The following is a 19427-nucleotide window of genomic DNA, read 5'->3' on the forward strand; positions in this document are numbered from 1 at the left end:
CAGTCTAAGTGAAGTTGGACTGAAGACAAGATTTTGACAGGAACGGAATTCCAACAAGAGTAGTCTGCATTCCAGATAAGAGCAGGAATGATTTTTTTCTTACATCTAAAATAACAGTGGTTGCCTGTAAACCCAACTTGAACCAGTTAAACAGAATTAGAGATGTTCGTCTCGTGTTTTGGTTCTAATTTCATAGCCATGTTTTGGTTTTGCAAAACCATCCTCTTGTGTTTTGGTTCGGAATTTGGATTCAAAATCCGAATCTTTTGTTTTTGGATATCTTGAAAATGGATAAAAACAGCTCAAATCATAATTTAGATTTAAAATCTGGGAAGATCAGAACTGAAGATCAGAACTAAGTCCCGGCTCGGATCCGCAAAATTCGAGCGGGTTTGGATTTTTCAAAGAACAAAACCGCACATCTCTAAATAGAATATAATTATGATTTGGAGTAGGGCTGAAGAAGTGAAGTGGTCTGAATTTTCAAGACAAACATTTTCTAGAAAGTTTAATAAAAGAAAACAAAACAAAGTTTAATGGGCTAAGAACAAATATGCAGCATTTTAGATATTTATGGAGACAAATGTACATATACATATAGGCTTGGCACCTACTTTACACATTGAAAAAAGAAATGTAAAGAACTGAAGATTTTACACCTTGTTGGACTTCTCAAGTTATGAAAATCGTTGGCTGACAACTAAACCTCAGCTGGATATATCAATGTCACTGCATCTATTTAAAATGTGATATCCTTGTGAACAAGTCTGAATGCAAATATGAGATGATCCAATGGAAAAGGAAATTAAGAGATAATCTATTATAGAGCAGAGAAAGGGGCTCATTAGGGTTAAATGTATGAGCCAGTGAGAAGACGGAGGTGTGGAACTTTGTGGGAGATTGCTCTTATTTTTAAAGCTGTAATCATTTACAAGGCAAAACCAATATGGTTTTGCCTTGTAAATGATTGACACTTTAAGAATACAGACATGCACCTCCAGCTTCTCGCAGGCTATTACATTTTAGCCAGAGACTTGAAAGTTTGCCTAGGGTAAAATGCGTAAAATAGGCTGCACAATTATGCGCCCATGGATATGTGTAGAAATCTGACTTTACATGTCAGCTCTTGTAGCATAGGGGTGGAAGGGTTGGTGTAACATAGGCAGAGTGGAGTATAGTAAGGGCATGTTTCAAGAATTGCAAACTGATGCAGACCCGCACAAACATGCATATACATCTTTCCACACCATGGGGCAGATGTATTAAGCCTGGAGAAGTGATAAAGCAGTGATAAGTGGAAGGTGATAATGCACCAGCCGGTCAGCTCCTACTGTAACTGTAATTTTTCAAACCTGTAATGATTTGCTGGTGCTTTATCACCTTATCTTACAGTATCACCACTTTATCACTTCCTCAGGCTTAATACATCTGCCCCCATGTTATTTTTGATTAATTGACAACAGGAGTAAACAGACAATGATGATGATGACAGTTGACAGCACTTGCAAATTGCTTGGTTGTGATTGGCTAATTTCAAATGCACTGCTGATACTGGTAGGTGCTCTTCTTTGTTACTTGTGCATATATTTTGTGTTTTTAGAATGTTAGTATAGGTAAGAAAGGTATATTAGTTGGTGTTTTTTTCATGGGTGCAGTGTGTATGGTGCACATGGGCCCCTGGGTCCTGCACACATTGTTGTAATACTTACCTTTCCAGAGTCCCGCAATAGGTGCTGCAGTCGCAACAAAAATCCCACAAAAAATGGACGCCATGTTTCCGGAGATCTCTCCATGCGCAGTAGACTCTGGCACAGTGCCGGAGCCTGCAGTGCCATGGAGAGGAGGGAGCCCACCCAGAGTCTGCACATGGGCCTCCTCCTCTCTTAAAATGCCCCTGGGTATATTAGAAAGGTTTTGTAAGGTTTATTGAAGCTTAATAGCAATAATGTTTATTAAGTCACGTATAATGTAATCCTGGCATGTTAGTGGTGCTGACCTACAAGCAAGTTTGTGGTCGCTGCAACTTTCCATAGTGAAAGCTGTGAGGGGCAGGACCTCCCTCCAGCTCTGTGATCAGGCAAAGTAGTCTGAAAATAAAATAGGCGTAGGGGTAGGTCAAGTATTTTATAAGCTTGGCTGAACATTTAGGGAACATTTGCAGTATGGGAGCTAGAAGTATGGCTTGTGTGAGTCAGGGCATTTGGAGGTAGATGGGAGCTACAAAAAAGTCATATGTGAATCAGGGCATTCGGAGCTAGATGGGAGCTAGAAGAAAGTCTTGTGTGCGTTCGGGCATTTGGAGCTAGATGGGAGCTAGAAGAGAGTCTTGTGGGAGTCAGGGCATTTGGAGCTAGATGGGAGCTAGAAGAAAGTCTTGTGGGAGTCGTGGCATTTTACAGGGTGGGTGCAGTCTAGAAAATAACCTTTAATCGTGAGTGAGTGCACGTAATAAGTATGGATGAGTGATGCAGATCTTTAAAAGACTGGTTAAGTTGTGAAATATTTGAAGAGAAATGAAGTTATTCTGTATATCAGTAGAAGTATTTTAAAATTAATTTGATAAAATATAAATAACCAATGTAGAGGCTTAGAAAACATACAAAGAAAACTAGTCTACATGCTGCATTTAAAATAGATTGTAGGGTTGAAAGACTGTTATGGGTATGCGGTAATCAACATGGAAGATAACGAGTCCATGATTTAAAGTTCTTACTCTGTCTTGTGTGAGATACATGCATATTCTGAAGATATTTCTTAGATGCATGTAGCAGGATTTGGAAACAGATTAAATGTGAGGAGCAAAGGAAATTTATGAGTCAAGAATAATAGCTGGGCAGTGAGCTGGATGTCTATGGTTTATTGTTGTTTTGTAAACAGAAATAGAGATCTCAGGTAGGTACAGAATCTGAGCGGTGGAAACATTGTTAGCTTTAAATTGAAAGATTGTGTTTAAGTTGACAAAATGACACCTTAGATCAATTGGTAGAAAGATATTCAGTAATGAAGGCCAACACAGTTGTGAGAGATCAAAAGAATATTGGTAAATTTAAGTGTCATCCTCATAGAGAAGAGATACAGTAAAATAGCAATCAACAAATGCTTATAATACGTTTTCAGGGAAGTGGTATGGATAGAGATGAGCAGAGGACCTAGCACTGAGCCTTGTGATACTCCAACTGATAAAGGAAATGGAGTATAGGTGGATCCAAAGAAATGAACACTTTAAAAGTGTTTTAATAAATAGGATAGGACAGCGTCCTGAAGGCCTAGATATTATAATGTTTGTATGAGAAGATAGTGGTCAACCATGTCAAATTCAGCAGAGAGAATTAGAAGTGAGTAAAATCCTTTAGATTTAGGAATTATGTAATCATTGACAACCTTAGTCAGTGCTGTATCTGTGGATTGTTGGGGTCGGAAACCTGACTGAAGTGGGCTCAGTAGATTGTTTGCTCAAAGAAAGTGTGTGAAGTTAATGTCAGCAAGTCTCTTTAGAAACTAAGACTGTAAACGAAGTTGAGCATTTAGCTCAGAATTTGGCTTTTTCTAAATAAAAATACTCTCAGCTTACATAATGATGATAGAGATAGTAGAGATATATATTTCAGGGTTTAGTAAAGGGCAGATGCCTGAATAGAGAAATTGGAAGTGTGTTTGTTTGGCTGTGTCCACATCATTTGGATAAGAGATGGTAGAAAGCAGTATATGTGAAGAAGTCATTAAAAGTCTGAGATTTACACAAATGACATTCTACATTGAGAGAACATTTTTTTAATCTGTTAGGTTACTTTGGCAAACACTGAAGTCAATGCGGAGAGTAAAAAAGGGTATCTGGAACAACATCATCAAGGTAATTTGTTATGGTAAGATATGGTGCACTAATAATAGAAGAGAAGAATGTTAGGGAGGAGTGCACTCCACTGCTATCCTATGCTTCTTTGCTGTGAAGCCAGACAGCCACCTTTACCAAGATGGCCACCGCAACCTTAACTGAGCATACACTATCCCACGCTCCTGTTTCATCTTAGATGATGTGTGACTAAAATCTCTAAATGAAGTAGGCATCACCACTAGCATTACTACTACCAATGTCTCTGGTAACATAAATGTTTACTCTGTACTACACTCTGTTACCGATGACAACCGCTGTTATCCTGAATAAACCTCCAAACCTGCTTAAGGATAAACTGTTTGCCTTCAACTATATTTCACATTCCGCTGATGCCTATTGTTCTACACCAATAGGACTTATCTACAAAGAATGTAGAAATTTCGTAGCGTTGTTGCAGAGATGTATAAGGTTGAAGGTAGATTAATAGTTAAAATATCTGCAGTTACACAAGCAGGCTTGGAAGATTTCAACAGCAGAGAGATTAAAGTAATGAGAAGGGCTTACATGTGAATAGGTGATGAGAGCGCGAAAAGGAGTGCAAAGGAAATCTGACACGAAGCATAGTTCTAGAGCAAGGATGGACATTCATTTCAGATGAGGGACCAATTAACAAGGTTTCATAAACTGTCGATGGTCACACACAGAATATTTTGCCGTTACAATAACTATACCGAATAAATTGGCAATGGTATTTGTGTAATAACTAATTTTCTGCACAAATTTAAAACATTGCTGTAATTAAAAATGAATAGTATCTGTTTTCAAAAATTTTAACTACTTTTTTTTTAAATAAAATGAAGTATGAGAAAAAATGTTCAATAATAATTACTTTTTTATGAACACATATATTCGTACATACATTTGTAATGCTGGTAATAAAATATACAATAAAACATTAACCAATCACATATTCTATCTATCTCCAATGAACCAGACTTGGGAAATATGCAAGTCACCAATTGCTTACTTCAATAATGTATAGATTTTAACAATAAAATTCAATATAATACTGTCTTCCCTAATTTATATGAAGACGTCTCCACTCCCGGAAACCAACAAAAATATGTTTAGTGAAGCATTTATTTATGGACTCCAGGAGCTGAATTGCTAGAAAACAATATTAACACATATCTTGTATAACTGGTTGAGACAGACCACCACAGGATAGTAATCGATACACATCAGTAAGTCAGTATCAAATATTCAGTCCTTCAGCTGCTGGGAGATAGGTCATGTTTTTGAGGTTTGCTTGAATTCTATTTGATATGTATCAGATGTACATGTACAGTATGGACATGTAGGTGGAACATGGTTTAGGTAAAATACTGTACAGTAGGAGCAGAAGGAGAGAGTTAAAAAAGAGCTAATTATAGGCCGTGTGAGCTTTATTTTGTGGTGTTTTTATTATTAGTGTATATCATTTACTTGAAAACAGTATGCTTCTGAATAAATAATAAAATATACAAAATAAAGTATCCTTTCATATGCCTTTTAGGTGGTATAACCATTGCAGGTACAATGACATGGAATGGGGATGACTTTCAGCAGCAGCGGAATAAAGTCTGTCCATATGTCTATCTGTCTATCAATCTATCTATCAATCATTTATCTTATCTATTTAGCTACTGTACAGTAGTGCAAGTACAGTGGTACAGGTCAGTATAGCGTACCATTAAGAAATTAGTGGCTGGAATCCCTGACCACTGTACTGCTCTGCCACCATTAGCTGCGCTGCTGAGCGAATCACATTGATCCATGGGTTGACGAGCCCGTGAGTCTGGCTCCTCCACTGGCTGCAGTGCTTCCTGGAGTGCAATGTCATGATTATCACACTCCCTGGCGTGAAGAAGAGCCACCGGTCACGCACTTGCTTCCAGACTGCACATGTAATCCAAGAGGACTTGAACCATATGACTTTTTTTATAGATTTACCAGGTGGGTTTTTAACTATAAACTACCTTTGTTTTGTTATAATACTTAAATCCCAAGCTATGTCTACCACATTAATGACTGAAGCAGTTCCAGTTCTATCTTTGCAGAAAGTACTTTCACTCAGGTCTTAACCACAAATCTTAAACTTTACTATGGACTTACGTCAGTGGTACAAGTAAGTGTTGTCTGTCATGCATTGTCTAGTATGATTCCCAGATCCAGAGCAGTTACAGAGGTGCTGATCTTCCAGTCTGTTCTGTGGGGTACAGTTCACTTATTTCTGTGGTGCTTGAGTGCTAATGTGGCACCCTGGGAAGGGGTGTGTGTTCCCCTTTCAAAGATTACATTTTTTTTTTTTTTAACATTTTTCTTTATTGAAGCATTTCCATAGAGAAATTGACGATATTCACAGGATCATTGTGAAAAATAACAAGGAAGACAACCAGTTCTTGATGTATCGGATGTGGGTAGCATAGCTATATGTCAAAATGTCTGGAAAATTAACTCCCCCATTAGTTTTAGGCTGACATAATTTAAATAGGCCAATTCTCACACGTTTATTATTCCAAATAAATTTCCTAAAGGCTGATGTAATCTGTAAGAGATCTTGTCTAGAAAGCAAAAGAGGGAGAACTTGCAATGGATAAAGGAGTTTCGGAAAATATATCATTTTGATTATATTTGTCCTACCTAAGAAGGAAAGTTGTAAATGGGCCATCTCCCCAAGATCCCTCATAATTTTAGAAAGCGTTTTCTTGATATTAATGTCGTAGAGATTTGCAATATTATTGGGAAGAAGAACACCCAAATACGGGAGTTTCTTTTTCGCCCAATTCAAAGGTAATTGTGCCGCCCATAAGGGTCTATAAAATCCGTGCTTTAAATAAAGTGCACTAGATTTTTCAAAATTCATTAAAAAGCCAGACAGAGATCCCACCCTATCAAGTAGTTCTAGCAACGGTTTAAGGGAGTGTTTGGGATTGGATATGTATATTAAAACATCATCTGCAAACGCAGTAAGTTTCACTTCCACCGTACCAACAGATATACCTAGTAAGGTAGCCCAGGAATCAATTATACAAAGTAAGGGGTCAAGAGATAAATTAAAAAGTATGGGAGATAAGGGGCAACCTTGGCGGGTGCCTCTGGACATAATAATAGGATCACTTTTGTGCCATTGATTAAAAGGACAGTCGTGGGGGAACTATAGAAGAATTTTATAAGATTAATGAAGTCGGGCCGAAGTTTCAAGTCAATAATACTTTAAATAAAAAGGGCCAGGATACCGTATCAAAAGCTTTTTGAGCGTCAAGGCTCAAAAGCATGTTGGAAGCAGTGGGGTTATTGTTGGAAGCAATTATAGATGCAATGGCTGTGCGAATACCCTTAACCAATTGTCTGCCCCGGGTAAAACCTAGTTGGTGGGTTGAGCAAAGAGAGGAAGAGAATGATTGTAATCGAGAGGACAGAATTTTGGACAGAATTTTAAAGTCCACGTTAAGCAGAGTAATGGGACGATAGGAGCTCAACAGTGTAGGGTCACGGTTCGGCTTTGGAATCAGGGTAGTAAAGGCAGCATTAAAGGAGGGATAGGATGGCCATTTTTTATGTATAGTACGATAAAGTTCTAGTAAGGTTGGCACAATGCAGTAGATAGGATCTTAAAATATTCTCCCGAGAAGCCGTCCGGCCCCGGGGCTTTACAGGTATGCAGGGAAGAGATTGCCGACCTTATTTCCTCTTCTGTAACTTCAGAGTCTAAAAGGTCTATTTGGTCCTGGTCTAAACTTGGCAAATTGGCCTCTCTAATGACGTCTTCTAAGGATTCTGGGGTCGACGGTCTAGCAGAGTATAGATTACAATAATAGTCATGGAAGGCCCTTGATATATCAGATGTTTTCGTCAGACAAGAGGAGGTCCCATTCCCTTTAATAGAGACAATATGGTTTCTCCTCTCGTATCCTTTAGTTAGCGAGATCAATAAATGTCCCGTCCTGGCACCCCTCCTATAATATCTATTTTTCGTAAAGTCTAAACACGATTGTGCTTGAGAAAGCAGGACATTTTCTAATACAGATTTAGCTTGATTGTATATAGTGAATTTTTCCTCCAAGGGGTCTGCTACATGTTCTGCAAATGTAGTCTGCAGTGTGTGAGAAAGGGAGTTATACTGGTCCTTTTGAATTTTGTTACGACCAGACACATATGAGATGATACTACCCCTCATCACAGACTTCGATTCTTCCCAAAAAAGGATCGGGTCATCCCAGTGGGTGATGTTGTTATCAACATAATCTAGCTAGTTACGTTTTAAATATTCCAGGAATTTTTCTGATTGGAATAAATATGCAGGAAATTTCCAGGCACAGTGTGTGGGGCCCATATGTGGTAGTTTGAACGAGAACTCAATCGGTGCATGGTCCGAAACCAGTATCTCAGCAATATTTGCAGAGGTCACCTCAGACACCAAAGAATCCGCAACTAAAAAGTAATCTATGCGGGAAACTGTGCGGTGAACCCCCGAATGGAAAGTAAAAGATTTGTCTGAAAGATTAAAGAGTCTCCAAACATCAGTCACTTGGAGTCCTAACATAAATTTCACAAGTTTAGACCAGATAGAGGAGTGTCGATTGGACGGGATTGGAATTTTATCCAGGGTCGGATCATGCACCGTATTGAAGTCCCCCCCAAGAATCAGTGGGAACGTCTCTCGTTGTTGTATCAAGAAGGTCATCTGTGTCAGAAATTCCGATACCTGAGTATTAGGAGCGTATATATTTAAAAGTGTGTATGTGGCGTCCCCAATCTTAACGTCAATCAGTAAGTATCGACAATTAGGATCCGATGCAATATTTAGAATAGTGTACGGAAGGTGTCGCGCAAAGAGGATAGCCACCCCTCTAGTTTTATTTATATACGGGGCCGAAAAGCAAACACCCAACCAACCAGCTCAAAGGGATGAGCCATCACCCTCCCTCCAGTGGGTCCAGGCTGAACTTCTTAAGGTGAGACAAAACTCTTTGACGCTTAATGGGAGAATTAAGTTCCCCCACATTCCATGAGAGACATTTAATTGAATCCCGGGGAGGTGAGTAAGGTAGATTATGGGTACTATTTGTTCAAAGATTACTTAAAGTGTCTACAGCAGTGAAGGTGAAGTGCTTGTACAGTGGGGGTTAAGGATGGACCCAGTGGTGTATCTATAATGGGTCCATAGGGGGCCCACAGCGCACACACTGCACCCATTTCTCCTATACTTAACTTTCTGGCATCCATCGGTGTCCGTGTGTGGGCCCCCTCCTCTCCCAAGTCTCATAGCCAGCAGCGCTGTTAGTGCTCTCAGAGAGCACTAGAGACTCTGGCACAGTGCCAGAGTCTACAGCGCATCCGCAGGTCTCTGAAAAAATGGCCACCGCACCATTTTTTTGAGTCCTGTGCATGTGCTGTTGACTCTGGCACTGTGCCAGAGTCTCTAGCACTCACTTAGGGTGCTAACAGCGCTTCCACTGCCAGCTACGGGACAAGAGAGGAGGGGGCCAACACACGGAGACTGCACACAGGTCCCCTCCTCTCTAGATACGCCCGTGGATGGACCCTAGTCCAATCATATGGTCCAGATGCTGAATGAGGAAGAAGAAGGAGGGGTCGATGAGAAGCAGTTGGAGGTGATGGACATGCTGAGTGAGGAGCATAGCAGGGGCTAAGTAATGGATGCTAACCACATGATCATGGGTGGTGAGAGCAGTGCTGCAGTGCAGAAGCATCAGGGTGCTACCGGGAAGCAGAGAGCCGAGTAAGCGAGTGTGAGACGTATGAATGTGTATGCCTGAGTGACAGGCAGAGGCGTTCACATTTACTATGGGGTGCCCGCAGTAAATGCGGGCACATGCGCAGGATGGTCCCTGCGTATGTGCCCGCATCCACTTTGTCAATTTTGCATTTGGATCACTCTTTACGATCCAACCTGAATAGGGCCAATTGTTCCATTATATATTTGATAACTCACTAATCAAATTATTTAGGGACTGGCAGGGAAATGTATAAAACCTTCATAAGAGTAGAGAAATTGCCCAAAGCAACCATTCAACTTTTACCTATTATTTAATATATTATACTTGATAAATGCTAGCTAGAAGCTAGTTTGAAAACTTCTCAACTTGTTTACTCCTAAGAAGGTATGATATATTCCTTCCTATGGTGAAGTTTTTTTGAAATAGCTAAAGCATCAGGAATAAAATAACCCCTCAACAATGCTACTGCAGATGTTAGAGCTGCACAAATGTGATCTTCTACATACTGTACGTACAGTAGCTTGTAATACCAGAGTCTTTGTAATTAATATGAGTGTGTTCAGCCTGTCACCACCCGGCTACTTGAAATTCCACCCAGCTGGGACATTTTTCTGGATGGTCAGACAGAGACGGACAGACCACACACACACACACACACACACACACACACCACCCACCACCACCCCCTACAGGCCTAATGTGTGTAAGGGGCTCTACCTGTCGTAATATAAGGGGTTCTACCTGGCATTATGTGTGTAAGGAGCTCTACCTGGTGTAATGTGTATAAGAGGCTCTACCTAGCATAATGTGTATAGGGGTCTCTACCTGGCATAATGTGTATAAGATGGTCTACCTGGCATAATGTGTATAAGAGGCTCTACGTGGCATAATGTGTATAAGAGGCTCTACCTGGCGTAATGTGTATAGGGGTCTCTACCTGGCATAATGTGTATAAGAGGCTCTACCTGGTATAATGTGTATAAGAGGCTCTACCTGGCATAATGTGTATAAGAGGCTCTAGCTGTGTAATGTGTGTAAGAGGCTCTACCTGTAGTAACGTGTATATGAGCCCAGGGGCTCTACCTGGCATAATGTGTATTAGGGCTCAGGGACTCTACCTGGCCTAATGTGTATAAGGAGCTCTACTATGGCGTAACAGGTATGTTGGGTAGTACTGTGTGGTCTAATGCAAATAACGGACATTACTGTGTGGAAATGTATACATTGTGTAACTTTATTGTACAGAATAAATTCCTTTTGTCGCAATGGATACGTGGGAAGAAGCTAATTATACAGGCTAACATTGCAAAAGATGAGTCTGAGAAATTGGCGTACATTATTTTCTTGAAAAATGTACTCCTTAACATGTCAGACTACTTTATTTTAATTATTCCTCTTGGTGTTGAAAATCAGAGGACAACATTAGATACTGTAAACCTGAACAGAAACTTCCAAGGATCATTTTTGTATCATAATTATTGTGTTTCCTGGGTGTCATTAGTTATTAACCAAAATTTGACTTTACAGCTCATTCCAAACTGTCAAGAGAAATCTAGATGTATTCTGCTTATGTAGCATTAGCAATCATGTTCAGTTAGCGTTACAAAGATGTTAATATAGTGCGAGAATACACACAGTGAGTATAAAATTAGATTAACGATGAAAGGATGGTGTCAGTTGCTCATCAGCCATTGTAATTGCATGTTATTAATACAAATATTACACTGAAGGTTTTAGTTCAAAATCAGGGGATAAGATAACGGGATCCTGTCACATAATGGACATTGACCTTGTCCTCATTCATAATGTCAACATCGCAATGTGGACATTAGAATGTCAACATGGTTCAATACATTGACAGACAACACATTGACATCCTCAGAATGTTAACATGTTCACAAAGTCGACATCTGAATAGTCAGCATTCTTACAGTTAGGCTGCGGTGGAGGTTAGGGTTAGGGTAGGGGGGGGGGGGTTCATAGGGTTAGGCCATACAGGGTGGTGTAGGAAGGTTTGGTGGTTAGGGTTAGGCACTCAGGGGATATTAGGGATGGAGACAGAATGCTTATCGGAATGACGCTCCTCAGACACCTGCACTGTAACATGACCGCCGGGACCCAGAAGAAGACACTAGAAATGGATTTGCCACTAGAACAAGGACTGTAACCACTGGGCCATCAGGGATGTTAGGTGAACATTATATCATGTCTACATGTCATCCTTGTAGACATGATAAAGGTCAATATCAACATGCTAAGCATAATTGGCATTTCTATAATAGGTGCACTGTGTACACTCGATGTGCACCCCTGGGTTCAGGGTGGTCCACATCGCACACACTGCACTGATATTATACATATCTTTCTGGATTCCCATGTTGGGCACTGCAGCAGCGGAAAAAATTGCAGCCAAAATGGCCACTACACATGCGCAGTAGTGAAACTAGTCTACGGAATATGGCAGGCACCATGTTTCCAGAGACCTGCGCATACGCAGTAGACTCCGGCAGGATGCCAGAGCTTACTGTGGCATGGAGAGGAGATGGCACACCCAGAATCTGCACACGGGCATACTCTTCTGGGAAAACGCTAGTTTATCCCATAAAACTATGTTGTCCCATAAGTATAAAGGTAAACCCAAAACTAGATGTGGACTACAGTAGCTGCAACGAAATTGATGGACATTGTCTCTATTATTGACTACATTATTGAAATGTGCCAACGTTTGTTCCAGGAATTGTCTTTCACTACCTAAGCTCAACAAAATAGAGTAGGTATCTACAACTTCCTAAATCCTTCTCAAATGGAATCTTTTTTTCACATGCCAAAATTGTGCTGCATAGGCATTGGCTGGGTATGGAGGAAGTACCTGTACAGTAATAAGACAGGTTTATCTAGAGGATATGAGTATAACAAGGCTTTGAAGGATAAACTGAAGGAAAGCTGTAGAGAACCAACTACAGTACTATTAACACAGCTTGAGCCTCATGCAAATACATATGGAAACATAACTGGGACACGTCAAATTTTTTGCTGAAAATCAGTAAATGAGAGAAACACACATTTTAAAAACAGTTACTACAGTCAACAAACACCATGGCATAAAGCTAGAAAGTCAACTAATGACAAACAGCAACTCATTAAACCCCATGAAGATTTTAGGGAAATGGATGGTGGGGCACTAGAGAAGAGCCACATTGCAATTCAACATTCCACAACATTATTGATGTTGGGACGGATTCAGTATGATTTACTGGCGGGCGGGATGTCGGCAGTCCATATCCCGACAGCAGCATCCCGTCTGCCAGAATGTTGGCAGCAGGGTGAGCACAAAGAGTCCCATTGCAGGCTCGCTGCATTCACCATGATGCGGGATCGGTGGCTTGCTGTGCTCGCCACAGCATTTATTCCCACTTGTCAAAGTCGAAAAATATAGCGACCTATGATGCCTTGTACTAACCCCATGCGCTTGCCCGCTGCATGTGCACATTCTCTCCCGTGCGTGCGCATATTCGCAGTTGCGTGACGGCGCCTCCACGGTCGTGCGCTCAGGCGCGTGGTATGTGCATTTACGGTAGAGTTTGTGTGCGTCTGACGGGCGACTCGATCGTTACATAGTTAATCCAAATAGTGTATTTTATAGGTTATGGTCCCCTTAATAATATCAGTAAGTTTGTTTAGTGTAACTGGTTCATGGACAGAGAGATCCCTCTTTACATGATACGAAGGGTCAGACAGGTTTTGAGCAGTGGTGTTTAGTATGCAACGGAAGAGTATATTATTAGTAACATTCCGGTGTTGGTTTGAAAGAGATTAGTCGCTCCTGCTTATAGTTATGTTTATAAGAAGTTTATGGACATTTACTGTATTTGCAGTTCATTATCCATGCGGCGGGAAACCTGAGAATCCCTCCCAGCTGAGCATTTTGGAATAGTCACAACCCACCTGTTCAAACTAACCTATGACCTTTGGTTATAATGCGAAGACAGATTCCTGTGTCCAATGAACAATAAGATTGTGGGGCCCTTTGTAGTGTACTGTACTTTGGGTATATAAGAAAAGCCAGCCTGGGCCAGCTCAGTCTACTCTCCACAAAAGGTTTTCATCATTGACTAACTAGAGAGCTGGTTCCAGGACTGCGCAGCGATCATTCCCCAGTGTGTAAGTTTTTCTCTGTGACCAACTTAATCTCTGTCTGTATTTGCCATACTCTCTCTCTCTCACTGTTATTGTTTAGGATTAAGACGCTATTGTATATTTATGTCTAGTATTCTGTGTAGGTGTTTTATGTTAGTGCTGTAGTGTATAAGCTGGTAACTGTATTTTCCCTTTTACATAGGTAAACCTCATTAGTAAAGGTGTTGGAACCTCAGCAAGGTGTCTGTGTTTCTCTAGCTAGTACAAAGGGTTTCTGAGTATCTCAATCACTCAAACAGCTTGCTTAAATATCCAGGTTAACCAGTGGTATATCATTACAGTATAATCATACTCTGTGTTTAAGGTTTAAAAGGTTATTATCTGTGTGTACGCTCGCTGTGTGTATTCCGTACACTCAGCACAGCGTTTGTACGTGACTTGCGTGCCACGTGCGAGGTCTTTGTACGCAAATAGCGTATGAAGTGCGTAGCACGTGCACGTGGTTTAGCGGCCATTACGGCTTGAAGGTATTAGTAAATAGCTTGTGTTAGAAGGTAGAAAACTGACTCTATCAATTGGGGCCTCGTCCTTCCTCCACATATCCGCACTAGCGAACACAAGCAGACTTTATCTGTCAGCAAAGGGGGAAGGTAGTATCCCTTTGTATCCGTGTTGGTGGTTGGGCATACGGTAGTGCTGACTAGATAAGCATCTGCATAGCTACGTTGTAGGAGTGCTGGTGGAATCCGGAACCGAAGAAGGTAAGAACATTAAGCTATTGTCTTTTTAAATCTGGTTTTAATTTCTATTTGGTGCCAACTGCACACGCAGATTGGATTGCTTGTCTGTTTAAATAGGTTTAAAAGTATTTTTAATCGCTCTGCATAGCTTGATAGTTTTATTTTTAACTCAGGACTAAAATAACTTTAGGGGCTGGCATGGTGATTTTCGTTGTGACAAAAGAAGCCGCATGGTCTGTCCTCCATTTTGTGTAACCCTCATGGATGTGGAAGGGGGAGGAGCAGCGGCCATTTTGGGAAGGTCAATTTTTTTTCTGAATGGCTGATTTTCAGTTGACTCGGGAAATAATCAGCCATCCATTGTCAAAAAGAAATCACCATTTAATGAGTTTTTTTTTATGCATTTATTTAATCCATATCATAATTAATTATAAATAGTTTAGATAGAGTTTAATGTAAGATAATAGTAAAATGAATATTTGATTTAGGAAATACACAAATAAAACAAAGTTGTTGGGTTTTTTTTTGTTTTTTTTCTCTTCTCTTTCTTCCTTCAAGAGCCTGTTTAACTCTGCTACTTGTGAGATGGGCCATTGAAATGCAAATGAACCTGTGTAACTGGGTTTTGGTTTTTTTTTCTCTCCCAGCAGTGAAAGAAATCGCCTTCACAGATAGTTAAAAGCACATTCATATGCAAATTAGAAGCACTGAATAAGGTCTCATAGATGTAATAGTGATTAGTACATATATGTAATATTATATGTGTGTGTTTACATTAATGTATTTCATTAGATTAATTTAGAATTGCATTTTCATTTGTGTATTTTCACATCTCACTCTCCTGGTTGCCATTTTATCATTGATAACGTGCTGAGAAAGATTTGTTGCTATTGGTAGTTAAAAGTAAAAATTAATACGTAAGGAAGTAATTTGTAAAACACGCACACGGCTTTGCCTAAGATACAAGGAAGTTCTGTGTGGTGTTCAGTAAATGATTACAGTTAAATATCATTTGCATTGATAGAAACGTGTTACTTGTGTTACTGTGGACGTGTCTGGCCTGTGTACACGTGTCCCTAACAAAGGGCGGGACAAGCGTACGCGACGCAAGGGCTTACACACGTAGCGTATATTACGCAGCGGAGCGTATGGGTACGCCCACGTAATACAAATCACACGATAGTATTGTTTTAGTAGGCGATACGGAAGCAACGCGATAATAGCGCAAGTCAATCTCAGTGTCTTAAATTTTAGCGTAAAAGATCCTTCTCTAGTTGTAACTCCTTTGGGACTAGACTGTGATACTGAATGAAAGGGATTTCTGTACAGAAACGAAAGTAAAGAGTATATGAGGTGAAAGAGTGTGTGCATATATATATAAGTTTCTAATTTTTGGGTGGAACCACAGGAAATCGAGTTCTCGTGAGGTACATTCGTGAAAGTGACAGCGCGGTGGCTTGGGAGGCATCCCTTGTTAAAATATTGAAATAAGAGCATTAGAGTATAGCAGACCAGGAGGTCACGGACCAGGAGGTCCAGAGACAGACCAGGAGGTCTAGGTGCAGCAGACTAGGAAGTCCGCTATAAGATAAAGTCAAGAAGCACAACCCCAGGAGGGTTGGTGCGGTACCCATATGGGCCATTAAGCTCTGGCTGAAGGAATTCGCAGCCACAATTTTCGATTCCGTTGGTCGTTCCGCACATAAGATTAGTTGCTTATGTGCAGTATGATTGTACCGCATGTAATTGTGTGCATTAGTTTGTAACTTGACCCAGTACCATTTGCATATGCTAGAGGGGTCATAAACGCTATTTGTACATTCTAACGTGATTTGTGTAAATTTTTTTATTTTAAGGGAGGTTCGCTGGTCACTCAGGAATTCTCTAACAACCGATACTTGCTGGGGACGGGTAACCTACTCCCACAACGCCCCAGTAAATAAAGGTTCATAGGGGCCCTAGGTTGGGTACAGCAGCTCTGAGTCAGTGATTGAAGTACTGGCCAACGTGGGCGAAGAGTGGTTGAAAGCACTCGGTCGAACTTTCACCGTCGGCCTACCCCGGACATCTTGGTTTTTGTAAGGGTTCGCTGAAGACCCTGATTTGAAGGTCAGAGGTAGTGAAAGCAACACCTGCAAAGATGGGGGCCAGTTGTTCAGGTAGGGGGCGATCAACCATGGTTCAGGTTGATTTAGTAAACCGGCCAATAGGGTTGGCAAGGTATATCATGTGTGAGAAATACGGTTCACGCACAGAGGTTTTGTGCGATGAATGGGAAAGAATGACTGTGCATGACGGGGAAAAGTTCCCACGGTTAGGCAGTTTTAGCCCCGAGGTGTTACAAAATCTAAGGAGAAGGATATGTCTCATTAAATCTGCAAAGAGACGGATCAAACATTATGATTATTTACAATTATGGCAACAGGAGGGTGAAATACAAGGAGGATTAGCTTACACAGCTGACTCTCACTTTGGTAAGAAAAATATGGCAACAAGAGAGAAAGTGGTTACAGAGAATGGCACACTGGGGTATGATAAACATGCACTTAGTAACTGTATAGATGATAAGAATAATTGTAACGAATGTAACAATGACAAAAGTAAAACTGTTAAATGTACAACTGTTAACCCGTGCAAGTTGCACCCCATGTTAAACTTCCCTCAGGACTACAAGCAAGAAAGTGAGCCCACAACAATATCGGCACTCTCTCTAGCAGCCACCATAGCAGAAACAGTGGGCACGGCCCAACCAGTAAGAGCAGTATCAAAGGCCCCTAGTGGAGGGACAGGTGAGGTCGTATCAACTGGTAAGTATGGCACTGTACACTATGCAGAAACCATTACACCACATGTTGTAGAATCTACTCAGAATGATGTTATTGAACTTAATCCCGTTAGGGTAATTGCAGTACCAAATGGGAAAACTGACACTTCAGGAGTCACTCCTGTCAGAAACATCGCCATGCACTGCCCCTTTTCCCGAACGGAATTAAGATCAATGGTGTCTGAATTCCCTGATCCTAGGAAAGATCTAGTTGCAAGTCAGAAGTACATTAGAGAGCTAGGAAATACTGTGGAAGCCACCAACAAAGAGTGGTGGACAGTGCTGAGGGCATGTTTGCCCTCCAGTGTTGACCCTGGGAAGTTTATTACTGATTGTAAGTTAAACACAGAAGTACCTCGTACGGAGGAACACAATCAGGAATGTATTAAGCAGATCAACCGGCAGTTAGGAGTATATTTCCCAGCCGTTGTCGAGTGGAACAAAATCTTCTCCATAAGACAAAAAGAAGGGGAAAGTACTTCTAATTATTTCAATCGAGCACTGCAAGTAATTGCTAGAAACACTGGGATCACGGACATCAAAACAAATGTACATCATAGGGAGGTAGCTGTGTCCGTATTAATGGACGGCTTAAAAGACACACTAAGAATCAGGGTACAGACCTCTCTACCTAACTGGAGAAATATCTCGGTGGCTGCATTAAGAAAGTCCGCTGTTGGGCATGAGCAAAACATCAGCAAGCACAGGGAAACACAGGGAGGTAAGAAGCCTCAGATCCCTGTGGGTAAGTCAAAGGTGATAAGATGTTATAATTGCCAGAAGGAAGGTCATTTTGCACGAAGTTGTAGGTTTAAAGATCCACAAAAGGTATATCAACCCCCTAGACAAGAACACGAGCAAAGTCATGATACACGAAATTGTAATCAGGAATCACCTAGGAAGAAGTTTGGGCCGCACCTGTAATATGCAGTCAGGAAAGTTGATCATTAGGCCTGGTAGTAAACCTGAGGTTACAGTTAATGATATTGGAAGGTCAGTTCCTTGTAGACACAGGAACGGCCGGGTAAACTTTGTAATTTATCTGTAAATGTTTCTTTTTCCCCATCTCTGACGTTTATCGGCAGAACTCAAACATCACATAGCTACTTGGTCTTTGCAGAAGTCTACCTAACCCCAGTGTGACCTACCGACATCGGTGTGTCCTGGCCAGGCACAAAAGGGTGGAGTGTGGAAATACTGGTGGGGGAGACTGAGCAAAGATACCAATGGATGTGGTGGTGTGACAGCCTGATGGTGAGCGGAAGATCTGACAATGTTTTTTTGTTTGTTGTTTTAGGTAACATATATATGAATTGTTCTCTCTCTCGTTTGTTTTTCTCTTCTCTCTCATGTTCTCATGCTTTACAGATGGTATGTCACACATCAGTTAGACAAATGGTAATGCAAGATTTTTGCTCCTTACAGAAAGATCGCAGATTTGGAAGGAATATTGTATCACCAGAATGTTCGTTTGGAAGATTGAGAGACAGCACCTTTGAGATGACGACAGAGCAAGAGGAACAACAAGACTAGAAGACACCGTAACATTTTTCTTTCCCCTCAATTATTTTTTGTACCCCCATTACAAATTTCTCCTTTTCCTCCTATAAGATGGACTTGCCCCAAGAGACTGTGATCCGGATTTTCCTGTTGACCATGATGTTGACCAGAGCAGTCTGTTTCGGTGAGAGTACTATGGAGGTCGAAAAAGGATCTGGAATGGGTTCTGATGACCAGGATGGAGGCGTAGTTTTCCAAGAGCAACATAATCACCGAGTAAAGGCGAGTATCAGAAAACGATCTGGTAGCATTGACAATAGAAGGAATTGTGAAGGATTGTTAGCTGAAGAGAACTGCATCTGTAAGCATTGTGACAATATAGTTGAGGATGGGTGCATCAAGCAATGTCAGTCCAGTTTTAATGTCCACATGGACCGGCATCCATTGAGTGACTATCACTCCTTAGTGGGTAAAGTGTTAAACCAGACAGACTGTTGGGTATGCTCTCAAGTACCTCAAGGTCATAGCAAATCAGGACTAGTACCATTCCCTTTAACTGTAGGAGAGGTACTTGAGTTAAGTGGTGGGAGGCCGGTGGACAAGAGGTTTAA

This window comes from Pseudophryne corroboree, chromosome 7 (assembly GCF_028390025.1).
Source record: "Pseudophryne corroboree isolate aPseCor3 chromosome 7, aPseCor3.hap2, whole genome shotgun sequence".
In the NCBI taxonomy this organism is placed as follows: Eukaryota; Metazoa; Chordata; class Amphibia; order Anura; family Myobatrachidae; genus Pseudophryne; species Pseudophryne corroboree.